Source organism: Topomyia yanbarensis, chromosome 3, assembly GCF_030247195.1.
Source record: "Topomyia yanbarensis strain Yona2022 chromosome 3, ASM3024719v1, whole genome shotgun sequence".
NCBI classification, from domain to species: domain Eukaryota; kingdom Metazoa; phylum Arthropoda; class Insecta; order Diptera; family Culicidae; genus Topomyia; species Topomyia yanbarensis.
The window spans coordinates 304,634,217-304,646,081 of record NC_080672.1 but is presented as its reverse complement, the minus strand read 5'-3'; the positions used below and the strand labels follow the sequence as shown (position 1 = coordinate 304,646,081).

Here is an 11,865-nt window from a genome sequence, read left to right as displayed (position 1 = left end):
CCCGCGAGCGCACCAGGGTGACCTCGGTCGCCAGATGGCAGCGTGAGTGGGACAACTCCTCGAAAGGTAGGTGGACTCACCGGCTGATACCTAGCATATCGAGCTGGGTGGGAAGACCCCATGGGGAAGTTCACTTCTACCTGACACAATTCCTGTCAGGCCATGGCTGTTTCCGTCAGTACCTCCACAGGTTCGGGCACGCGGAGGTCCCAGTCTGCCCGGACTGCCCAGGTGTAGATGAAACTGCCGAACACATACTGTTCGTATGTCATCGGTTCGACGTCGAAAGAAGAGCAATGCTTGACGTCTGTGGCTGGGACACAACCCCTGATACCCTTATTCAGCGGATGTGTCATTCGGTGGAGAAGTGGAACGCAGTCTCGGCTGCTACCATCCAGATTGCCAGTAGGCTACAGGTAATCTGGCGAACCGAGCAACAGACGACGGGCACGGCTAACTAGTGATTGGTTAGCTGGAGCGAAAAAGGCCAAGCGCAAAATAAGAGAGTGAATGGTCTGTTCATGCCGAGGTAGGTTGGCGCAGCGAATGGCAACCGCGTAAGGGGTAAACCCAGCCACCCCGAAGCAAGACAGAAGAGTGAGTGTATAGGCGTATAAGTGGACTGCCTCATGCCAAGACGGGAGGGTCGTAGCGTAGTATGTTGGAACTAAGCTATCGATGCCTCATGGCGTGGCAGAGGAGTGAAAGGGTGAGCATCCAAGTCAGTCTCACACTGCATGTTAAGGGTGAGCATAAAAGTCAGCCTCACAGGTTGGTAGAGGCTAGCACAAAAGTCAGCCTAGCAAGGAATGAAAAAGGTGAGCACAAAAGTCAGCCTCGCATGGTATGTCAGAAGTGGGGCCTAAGGAAAATGTCCCACATGGGATGCCAGAGGGAGTGACAAAGGTACAATAGAGTGGCACGATTGAGAGTGAATCAGGTGATAGGGTGAGCACCCAAGTCAGCCTCACATGGATGGGTAGGGCGAGCACAAAAGTAAGCCTAGCAAGGAATGAGTAAGGTGAGCACACAAGTCAGCCTCGCATGGAACGTAAAAGGTGAGCACAAAAGTCAGCCTCATGTGGGAGTGTTTGAGAGTGAATCAAAGTGCGATTGAGAGAGCACCCAAGTAAGCCTCATACAGGATGTATGAACGCGTGAGTGAGAGTGAATGAGTACATTTAGTACAGCCATCCCCCCAGAAGTAATACCGAGAGGTAGTTCCTGGGAGGAATGATGGCGGAGCCCAATGGAGTTTAGTCGGTATTAATGGCTGGTCACCATTCGAGTCCGACACGCCCCCAGTGCACCCCGTGCGGTAGATTGGACCCTACCAATAGCACGTGTACTGGGCTAGGACATAAAAGTCTTCTCCATTGTAAAAAAAAAAAAAAAAAAACACACAGATATTTTGCGATCTCAGCGAACTGAATCGAATGTTATATGAGACTCGGCCCTCCGGGCCTCGGTTAGAAAGTCGGTTTTTGGAGCAATTGCATAACCTTTCTATATGAGAAAGGCAAAAGAATAATATTTAATTAGCTTAATAGGCATGAGTTCAATGTTATCTTCATGTGATTATATTTTGGAAAGGTTGGTGGAATGGGTTTGAACGTGTAGGGAATGGGGGGTTAGTAGAGTGGGAGTGGAGGATGCGTCAGAAATTCTTTATCTTATTTCGGTATACGGGGTGCATAAAGGAAATGCGGGCGTGAGGGTGGTCCAAGAGGAGGGGAGTGATGAAGGAGGGAGGTGTAAGGGCAAGGCGGGGGGGGGAGGGGCGGCGACGCAATACTCAACTGCATATTTTGCCTTCCATTTGAGACTTGATTTGAGAAAATCGGTTCAGTCATCACCGAAGAACCGATGTGACTTTAATTGTGGCATATGCCCGGAATTTCGGACTTTCGGAATCGTCGATAGTGGAAATATATTCAAAGAATGTTTGATTGGCAATCAGTGATCTAGATCTGCGATTAGAAGTAATTTGGTGACCATTTCAATAGTTTTTAGCCTCTGAGGTATTACGATTGTACCGATTTATATGGGCAATTCCAGTGTATCCTTTCTAACACCCCTGTAACTCCGGAAGCAAGAGTCAGAACCGAATGAAATTCAGCAGCAGTCAATAGTATTACTGTATCTTTCATTTGAAATCAAGTTTGTAAAAATCGGTAAAGAATTCGTTGGGGAATGGGTGTGATATTAGCTTAGGAACTTGGCGGGTTCCCCGGGGGCGTCATGAACCGTCATAGGTGGCCAATGTGGTCAAAGCTGCTTTGATTGATCATTAGTGATCCAGACCCGCAAACTAGAGTAATATTACATCAATTTTAATATGTTTTACATCATTTGAACATCATGGTGGTACCAGTTTATATGGGAATTTGCTGTGTGGCCGCACTCTTCAACCCGTAACTCCGGAACCGGAAGTCAGATCAACTAAAAATTCAATAGCAGCTAATGGGAGCGTTATACCTTTCAGATAAAACTAAGTTTGTTAAAATCGGTTCAGCCATCTCTGAGAAAATTGTGTGAGTTTAAATGACACACACACATACACACACATACATACACACACACAGACATTTGCCGATCTCGACGAACTGAATCGAATGGTGTATGACACTCGGCCCTCCGGGTCTCGGTTAAAAAGTCGATTTTTACAGTGATTGCATAGCCTTTCTTTATATGAGAAAGGCAAAATTATTTAACGGAGAGCCTCCAAAAAATGGCTGTATCTTAATAAAAAACCTGTTTTAATCCACCTATAGGTGCAATTGTGCCTTTCTCATTTCTCCAAACTATGATTTAATAACTGGTTCGTACAATATAACATTATGGAAATGTCTTTCATTCTTATTACACTTGGTAAGTATATATAAGAGCACCTTTTTACATTCATCGAGGAATCGGTTTGCATCGGAGTTTTCTATGTGATCGCACTCCACAACCCGTAACTCCGGAGCTGGAAGTCGGATGGAGATGGAATTTAATATCAGTTTCCGGGGACGCAACACCTTTCATTTGAGACTAAGTTGATCAAATCGTTCTAGCCATTTTCGAAAAACCAATATAACCGTTATTCTTAATTTGGATGCTTCCGGATCCGTCGATGGTGGCCAGTGTGGCCAAAGAGACTTTTAATGACTGTTAGTGACCTAGATCTACAAATTCAACAGTTGTGTTTATATTTTGGAAAAAAATTACCTCACCAATTCATCGCAGAATTCGTTAGAATCGGGATTTGCTGCGTGATCGTACGTATCACCCTGTAATTCAGGAACCAGAACTCGGATCCACACAAAATTCAACAGCAGCTGATGGACCTTTCATTTAAAATCAAGTTTGTCAAAATCGGTTCAGAAAATTTCGAGAAACCGATGTGGACAAATCAACAAATTTTGTTTTGTAACCATACTCTTCAACTCGTAATCCGGAACAAGATGTCGGTTGAAAATGAAATTCAATAGCAACCTATGGGAATATTATACCTTTCATTTGAATCTTAGTTTGTAAAAATCGGTTCAGCCATCTCCAAGAAACCGATGTGGACATTTTGTTAACAAATCCGCACATACACACATACATACATACATACATACATACATACATACATACATACATACATACATACATACATACATACATACATACATACACATATACATACACATATACATACACACATACATACACACAGATATTTTGCGATCTCGGCGAATTGAGTCGAATGTTATATGAGACTCGGCCTTCCGGGCCTCGGTTAGAAAGTCGGTTTTTGGAGCAATTGCATAACCTTTCTATATAAGAAAGGCAAAAGAATAATATTTAATTAGCTTAATAAGCATGAGTTCAATGTTATCTTCATGTGATTATAATTTGGAAAGGTTGGTGGAATGGGTTTGAACATGTAGGAAATGGGGGGTTAGTAGAGTGGGAGTGGAGGATGTGTCAAAAATCCTTCATCTTATTTCGGTATACGGGATTGATGAAGGAAATGCGGGCGTGAGGGTGGTCCAAGGGGAGGGGAGTGATGAAGGAGGGAGGTGTAAGGGCAAGCGGGGGGGAGGGGCGGCGACGCAATACTCAACTGCATATTTTGCCTTCCATTTGAGACTTGGTTTGAGAAAATCGGTTCAGTCATCACCGAAGCACCGATTTGACTTTAATTGTGGAATATGCCCGGAATTCCGGACTTCCGTAATCGTCGATAGTAGACAATATATTCAAAGAATGTTTGATTGGCAATCAGTGATCTAGATCTGCGATTAGAAGTTATTTGGTGACCATTTCAATAGTTTTTAGCCTCTGAGGTATTACGATTGTACCGATTTATATGGGAAATTACAGTGTATCCTTACTAACAGCCCTGTAACTCCGGAAGCAAGAGTCAGAACAGAATGAAATTCAGTAGCAGTCAGTGGTATTACTGTATCTTTCATTTGAAATCAAATTTGTAAAAATCGGTAGAGAATTCGTTGGGAAATGGGTGTGATATTAGCTTAGGAACTTGGCGAGCTCCCCGGGGGCGTCATGAACCGTCATAGGTGGCCAATGTGGTCAAAGCTACTTTGATTGATCATTAGTGATCCAGACCCGCAAACTAGAGTAATGTTACATCAATTTTAATATGTTTTACATCATTTGAACATCATGGTGGTACCAGTTTATATGGGAATTTGCTGTGTGACCGCACTCTTCAACCCGTAACTCCGGAACTGGAAGTCGGATCAACTAAAAATTCAATAGCAGCTTATGGGAGCGTTATACCTTTCAGATGAAACTAAGTTTGCGAAAATCGGTTCAGCCATCTCTGAGAAAATTGTGTGAGTTTAAATGACACACACACACATACACACACACATACACACACACATACATACACACACACAGACATTTGCCGATCTCGACGAACTGAATCGAATGGTGTATGACATTCGGCCCTCCGGGCCTCGGTTAAAAAGTCGATTTTTACAGTGATTGCATAGCCTTTCTTTATATGAGAAAGGCAAAAAAATACCATTTAGCTGTCGCAATGTCTTTTTGCTCAATTTTTCTTCGAAATATGACCATGGAGCCCGCAGGTGCACAGTGTTTTCAAAGTGGCTAAAAGGTGATTAAAATTATTTTTACCAGAAAAAAAGAATTTTGAGCTATACCCAAGCAACCAAAAGTTCGTATAAGGAAACTGCATAATCTTCTCGCTTTAGGTAATTTTCCGATGCGAATTCAGTTTTAATAGCGGCTTAAGCAGCTTTCAAGTGCCATTAAAGCTTAAGCAGCTAGAAAGTTCGCTAAGAACTTTATATGCACTTTAAAGTGTGTTTATTTTCATTTTCAACTGTCTACAGCTTTCTCCAAAAGTTGCAAAAATTCCATTTTGACGCATCGTCGGAACCCCCCCCCCCTATTGTTGGCAGTTGACGATCAATAGATTTGGACATTTATAATCGTCCAAAACTGTTGATCGTCAACTTCCAACAACATGTCCTTCAATAGGTAGTTATTTCTAAACAATTGAAAGTTAAACGCTCAACTTTAACTCCACTAAACGGGAAAGTAACGCAAAATGTATCGCGATAACCGCCGATGAATTATCGACGATGACAATAGGGGGCCCCTTACACGCACACTAAAAGTGTCATTACTCAGTACTGTCATTACTGGAGTTGTATGGGAATTCCGTCATTACTCGCTTTACACGATCCTTAAAAGTAACATTACAGCCAGCGTTAAAAATAATCGATGCTCTTTTTTGACGCCTGTAAATGAACATCATGCGACTTGTGGCGAATAGAAAAAAATATTCTTTCAAAAATGCATGTTATTCATTCAGCTGAATATCGGAAATAATATTCATTTCACTAACTATAAAGGCAAATGTTTTCGAATGCCGGTAAAACATATAAAATAATAATTATCATCGCTTAGATTGTGCCAGGGCCTACTTTGATGTGTTTGATTCGTTGCTGCACGTTCGCTTCGTATAATAATCGGAAACGAATGAAAATCTGCATGGATGAATAGGCGGTTTGTTCATTTGACGTTTTCAGTTGCGTCACTGAATATTGAAAATGAATGTGGCTGAATATGATCAATTTTCATTCAATGAATTTGAATATTTTTAACTCTGATTACAGATTAGTAATGACATTACTAGCGTCTATCTACGCCTATATCAGCCAAAAAAAAACTTTTCTCTTGAGGTATAAATATAGCATAATCCTTCATTGCATTGGCTTGCTAAGCCACTCCAAGTTTTGACTTCAGCTTAAACATCTTCTCTTGCGGGACATCAAGCTTGACTAGGTGTTTGCTCAGGAACACAAATGGTGTCTCTGGCTTTGGAGCTAGCGTCAACTCCGTCCTGCCACCAACTTAGTGTCGGATTGTAGTGAGCCGAAGTCGAAAATCAAACTCCATAAATAATTTAAATGATCTTTTAATTAGCAAACAGTACCGTCCCTACGCACGGGCGCACTGGGCCTGGGCCAAGGGCCCCGGGATTTTGGAGACCACGCAATGAGTATGGAAAGAAATTGACACTAACGCATGCATCTATTTGTTTTATCTCGTAAGTACATTACTAAAAATTGCGGTAATTTTATTTATCAACATCCCAATTCCAACTTATCTAGATTTTTTATAATTTGCATTCTACTAAATTTGGTTGTACCGTATACCATTACATCGAAGAACGCTAGTATTTTTTGTGTTTTTAGAGGGACGGTTAATTTGAAACCTGTATAAGTTTTGTATAGTAAATCAAATATTTCGAAAAAGTTATCTGAGCACATGATGTACAGCAATCTTTTCAACGAAAGATTCGATACATTCTTTTTGTGTTTTCTTCCATCTAACTATATCGCATATTGATTTTCCAACGAAGACAGTCCCCATTCCGTCGTTGTCGACTGACTTTGTTTCGTTAGTTGTGTTCTTAATTTCTTCAGACATCGTATTTCATTGTTCGCAACTTTGATAAAATAATCTTTTAGAATGAGGATTTGTGGGGCAATTGACTCGACCGAAGGGCTGTCGTTCTGGACAGGAAACATCATATCAAATTATTTTATAATAAAACTTCCTGAATATTTGTGAAACACTGGAAATTCGGAAGTTAAATATATGTACGCATTTGTCTTTGAACGGACCTTCTCTCTATAGTAAAAGCTTGTTTCCATTATCTGCACAACGCGCATTTTGTTCTCAGCGCTTTCGTCGATTGCTGATTCCTCGGTGGTGCCTGCAATTTCTAGCGTATAATCGCTTTCGACTTGATTTGGCTGGAGACTTGGTTTTAGAATTTCTAATCCAATAGTAAATAAATCCCGTATGTGGATCAGGTTTTTCCCCATCATTTTCCCAGAACCAATCGACTTCGGCCGGGTTTCCTTCAAACTCACTTTTCAACCAGTCGTACGCTTCAATAATGCAGCATGCCAAATTTTTCATGTTATTGATTGTCAAGGTTATTCCATCGGTAAATGATTTCCCGAAGAAAAATGAACATAGAACTCGGCAGATCAAGTTTTTTCATTCTTTGGTAACGACACTCCTTCCACCAGTTTTTCATGCACCAGTTTTTGACATTCTGGGCTATATTTAAAAATTCTAATGATGTCCTCTTTTTCAACATTCTGATCTTCTCGTGTTGTCGTGGAACACTTGCTCGTGCTTGGAATAGATGATATTTTTGGGTTCTTTTAATTCGAAGCCACAACTTGAGCCTAAGACCTAATCCGTTTTCTCCCATCACGGTTTGCTGAGTGAGATCCAAAAATATCTACAGATGTGATTTCATTTGTTTGGGTTAATTCCGACCCAAGTTCCTCATATACGGTCTTAATTATCATACCCATAATAGTCGTTCCACAAAATGAAAACTTCAAGCGGTTGTTATTTTCTCTCTGCCGGCAAGGACAGCCTTAATCCAACTTCCGATTTCAATTTTTTTACCGTAACAAACACAATTTTTGATATCTGGCCAAACTAAACGCTTAAATGAAATATAAGAAAACCTACTCAATACACCAAGCAGTGAGATGAGACATTTCTTACCCATACCACTGTTGGATCATTTGTTAGTTTGCAGAACTCATGAGAAGTAGACACCCAACAGTTTCTAGTACTGCACGAATCCTCGAATAAACTGAATCAATTATAGAAAACCAATAAAACGAATGAAATAAGAAAATAAAGCGAAAAATGAAAAAAAGTTTTCATGTTCATAAAATGAATAGAATGATTAATATAAATCAAACTAATAAAATATATAAATCAAATTAGATTAGGCAATATTTTAAAATAGCTTTTAAATTAATAGAATAAAAACAATTGATATAAACTAATAAATTTAATGAAATGAATAAAATTTAAAAAAATTAACAAAATACGTCAAATGAATGAAATGAATCAAATGAATAAAATGGATAAAATTAATAAAATAATTGGAATGAATGAAATGAATAAAATAATAAAATAAAAACCTGTTTTAATCCACCTAGCGGTGCAATTGTGCCTTTCTCAATCATGAACACCATTATATTTTATTATTATACTTGACATGACAACTATACAAGAAAAGAAATCATTATTCGAGTTCTAAAATTTTGCAAAAGAAAAAACAACCTCGGTAATATTGAACTGAGAAATGGTTAAATTACTACACGCAGCGAAATTTCAAACGCTTAAACCAACAATATTCATTTTTGATTTAAATCTTCACTCTATTATTGATTCAAAACTCATTTATTGTTAAGTATACATTGTTTTATTGGTGAACTAACAATATTATTTTTACTTCAATCAAATTTTATTTTATCTTGGTCTTGCATAGTAGCAAATCAGCGTGTATTGTGTATTTTTGTGTGTATTCTGTTCACCAGGACAGTTCGGGGCTAGTGCTACAATTATATTGATCATTGTATGAAATGCCTTAACCTCACAAATTTGACAAGTGCTGGTCCTATTGTTTACAGTTTGAACATAACAAATTTGAATTCAATTAAAATAAGCTTAGTGCTAATAATCAATTCCCAAGAAATTTTACCGCAAAACTCCTTATCGATTCAGAGAACACTAGAAGTAATTGATAAACAATTAATTAGTTCACTTATTAGATCTTTCATATACATTTCCCCACAATAGGAAATAGCACAATTTAATTGTAAGGCGTTCTAGAGTACATCTATACTTCCAAAAACGTGATTCCCAATATATTTCAAATGTTTCCCAATATATCATTTTGAGAATACGAATTATCTCTAAGTTCAAAATATAATCAACAGGACCACCACCTGTCACATTTAATGCATGACGTCACTGTGCAGTGACCAATACTGACGTAAAGGATACTCTCTGGGTAAGTGCCAATATCAAAATAATTAAAATTTATTGAGTCATATGATCTTTCTAACTTTCAGAACAAATCGGAAATGATGACACTTGTCTGACAACTGAACCTGTAAGATATTGGAACAATTTATTATAAATAAAAATTCAATAAAAAATATTTTGTTTTATTTTTATTGAAAATAAATAAACATTTAAATAGGAATTGTTTACCACGTTATTTGTTGCTTCAAAATCAGAATATTGTTGAACTAATCGTGCTTACATCATTCGATCAATAACACAATTAGGTTCTTTACTGACACAGCTAACCTCACTTTTCTTGACAGTTCGTTTGTACTGTTTACATGGACTTAGAAAAATTTGTGGACGACTAGATTCGCTCGAAGCAAATCGTAAAGAATTTTTCTAAGTCCATGTAAACAGTACAAGCGAACTGTCAAAAATGAACACTCAGTTCATTTGTGACGTAAGCGTAAAGCATTCAATGTCAATTGTTTCAACAATTTTATTGTTGATCCAACCGACAATGTGATTTAAATATAGAAACGTCAAAACCAGAATTTATTGTAAAAATAATATTATGGATTAAATCAATTATTGAATATTTTTAGCCCTGAGATAATAATAATTATTATTGAGTTTGAACTAGAATATTGTTATATCTACAATACATTTTTCTGCGTGTTAGCTAATTACTAAGGAGAGCAATCCTTCTCGATCCAGCAAAAGTCGGTCTCGTCCATCACCAAACGATCGTGCCAACGAAGGAAGCGCCTGTGGGACACCTCGCCCAGAACACTTTCTGGGTCCGCCACAGACTTAGGGGTCCGCGGCATTTAGGGTGAAATTACGAGCAACAGAGTCGTCGCGCAGTTTGAATAATAAAACAAACTTTTGTTTACATTTGCGTTTTGCTCTTCTTCGCTGCTGTATTAATTGTCACAAAGCTAGAATTGTACTTAAAAATGGCCGACCTGCAGAGGGCTGCTAAACAAACAAGTTAGTGACCGCTAAAGTTCAAGAACATGTAATAGTTGAGGGTTAATCATACATATGTATATTTTTTTAGTCAAATCTTCTATAGCTTATAATTATAACAAGATTTCGTTAATGATGAATCAAACATACTGTGTATACATTCGGCAATGACTGGGCAGTGCGTAAGCCTCTTGTACCTGAAGGCATAAAATAGACCCCACTTGTGGTCCTTAGCTTCCTGCCCAGTAACTCCTAGCCCTGGCCTCCCCGTGGCGTCGACTGGGATACGAGTAACCTTAGTGAAGATCGGGTAACCAACCCCGGTGGGAACTTTGGTCGTATGCTGACAGGGAAGGGGGGGTTACCCTTCTTCGGAAGGTGTAAACCTGTCCTGGTGTCCAGGTGGGACCTTAAGCAGTCCTGGCACGATGGCCCACCGGCGAGACAGGTGGTTGGCGTAGGCCCTATAAGCCGCCCCTTAAAAAACCCACATAACGAACAATACAGTGTATACATTAGACTGGTTCAATTTTTGAATTTTGTTACCGATCGGTTGTGTCTACGGAGCCTCCAAAAAATTCAAAGTTTATATGGAAGTTTGTATGGAAAATCGGTTAACATTGAAAATAAATTCATAAAAAATCACCTCATCATTCAATCAATCAAAACACTATATATTTCTAAAGGTATTCATCTACTGAACACATTCGGGGAACGTTGTAAGTGTATGAAAATTCGTTGAGAAAAGTTATTAACTAAAGAAGCAGCATGACTTCAAAACAAGTGAATTTTATTATTAATCATAGCAACCCTGCTTGAATAGCTCCATCGTTATACCAGTGTCAACTATACTTGCCACCCACCGCTCGCGTAGGGCAGATACAGCTATTCAAACAGGGTTGCTATGATTTATAATAAAATCCACTTGTTTTGAAGTCATGCTGCTTCTTTAGTTAATAACTTTTCTCAGCGAATTTTCATAAACTTACAATGTTCCACAATGTGTTCAGTAGAAGAATACATTTAGAAATATATAGTGTTATGATTAATTGATTGATGAGGTAATTTTTTATGAATTTATTTTCAATGTTTACCGATTTTCCATACAAACTTCCATATAAACTTTGAATTTTTTGGAGGGTGCGTAGACACAATCGATCGGTACCAAAATTTGCACAATTACTAAGGGCCATGAAAGGAATCAGTAGAGTCTGGTGGAGCTAAAAGTCAAAAATTGAACCAGTCTAGTATACATACATGAGCAAACTCACACTCACTATATTTTTCCTATTCATTCTAGTCCTCGGGTCAAAAGCCGAATTTCAGAGAGTTTACATAACCTTTCCTCTGAGAAAAGCTCAACAGAATTCATTGAAGTCCTTATCAACCAATTCCGGACGTGCAGTATCTGCTTGGTCTGAAAGGTTAATGATTGCAACATTTTGACAGGCATTCCCCCACTAACGTACAATGAGTACATATTACCGTTAAAAAAACTGGGTCGTAAAAGTCGAAACAACGTCCAGA

General features: G+C 38.8%; 1 pseudogene; it reads right to left on the bottom strand.

Moving 5' to 3' along the window:
• Positions 1–6,997: 6,997 nt before the first annotated feature.
• Positions 6,998–7,865, bottom strand: LOC131688031 (uncharacterized; annotated as a pseudogene).
• Between the last annotated feature and the right edge of the window lie 4,000 nt (positions 7,866–11,865).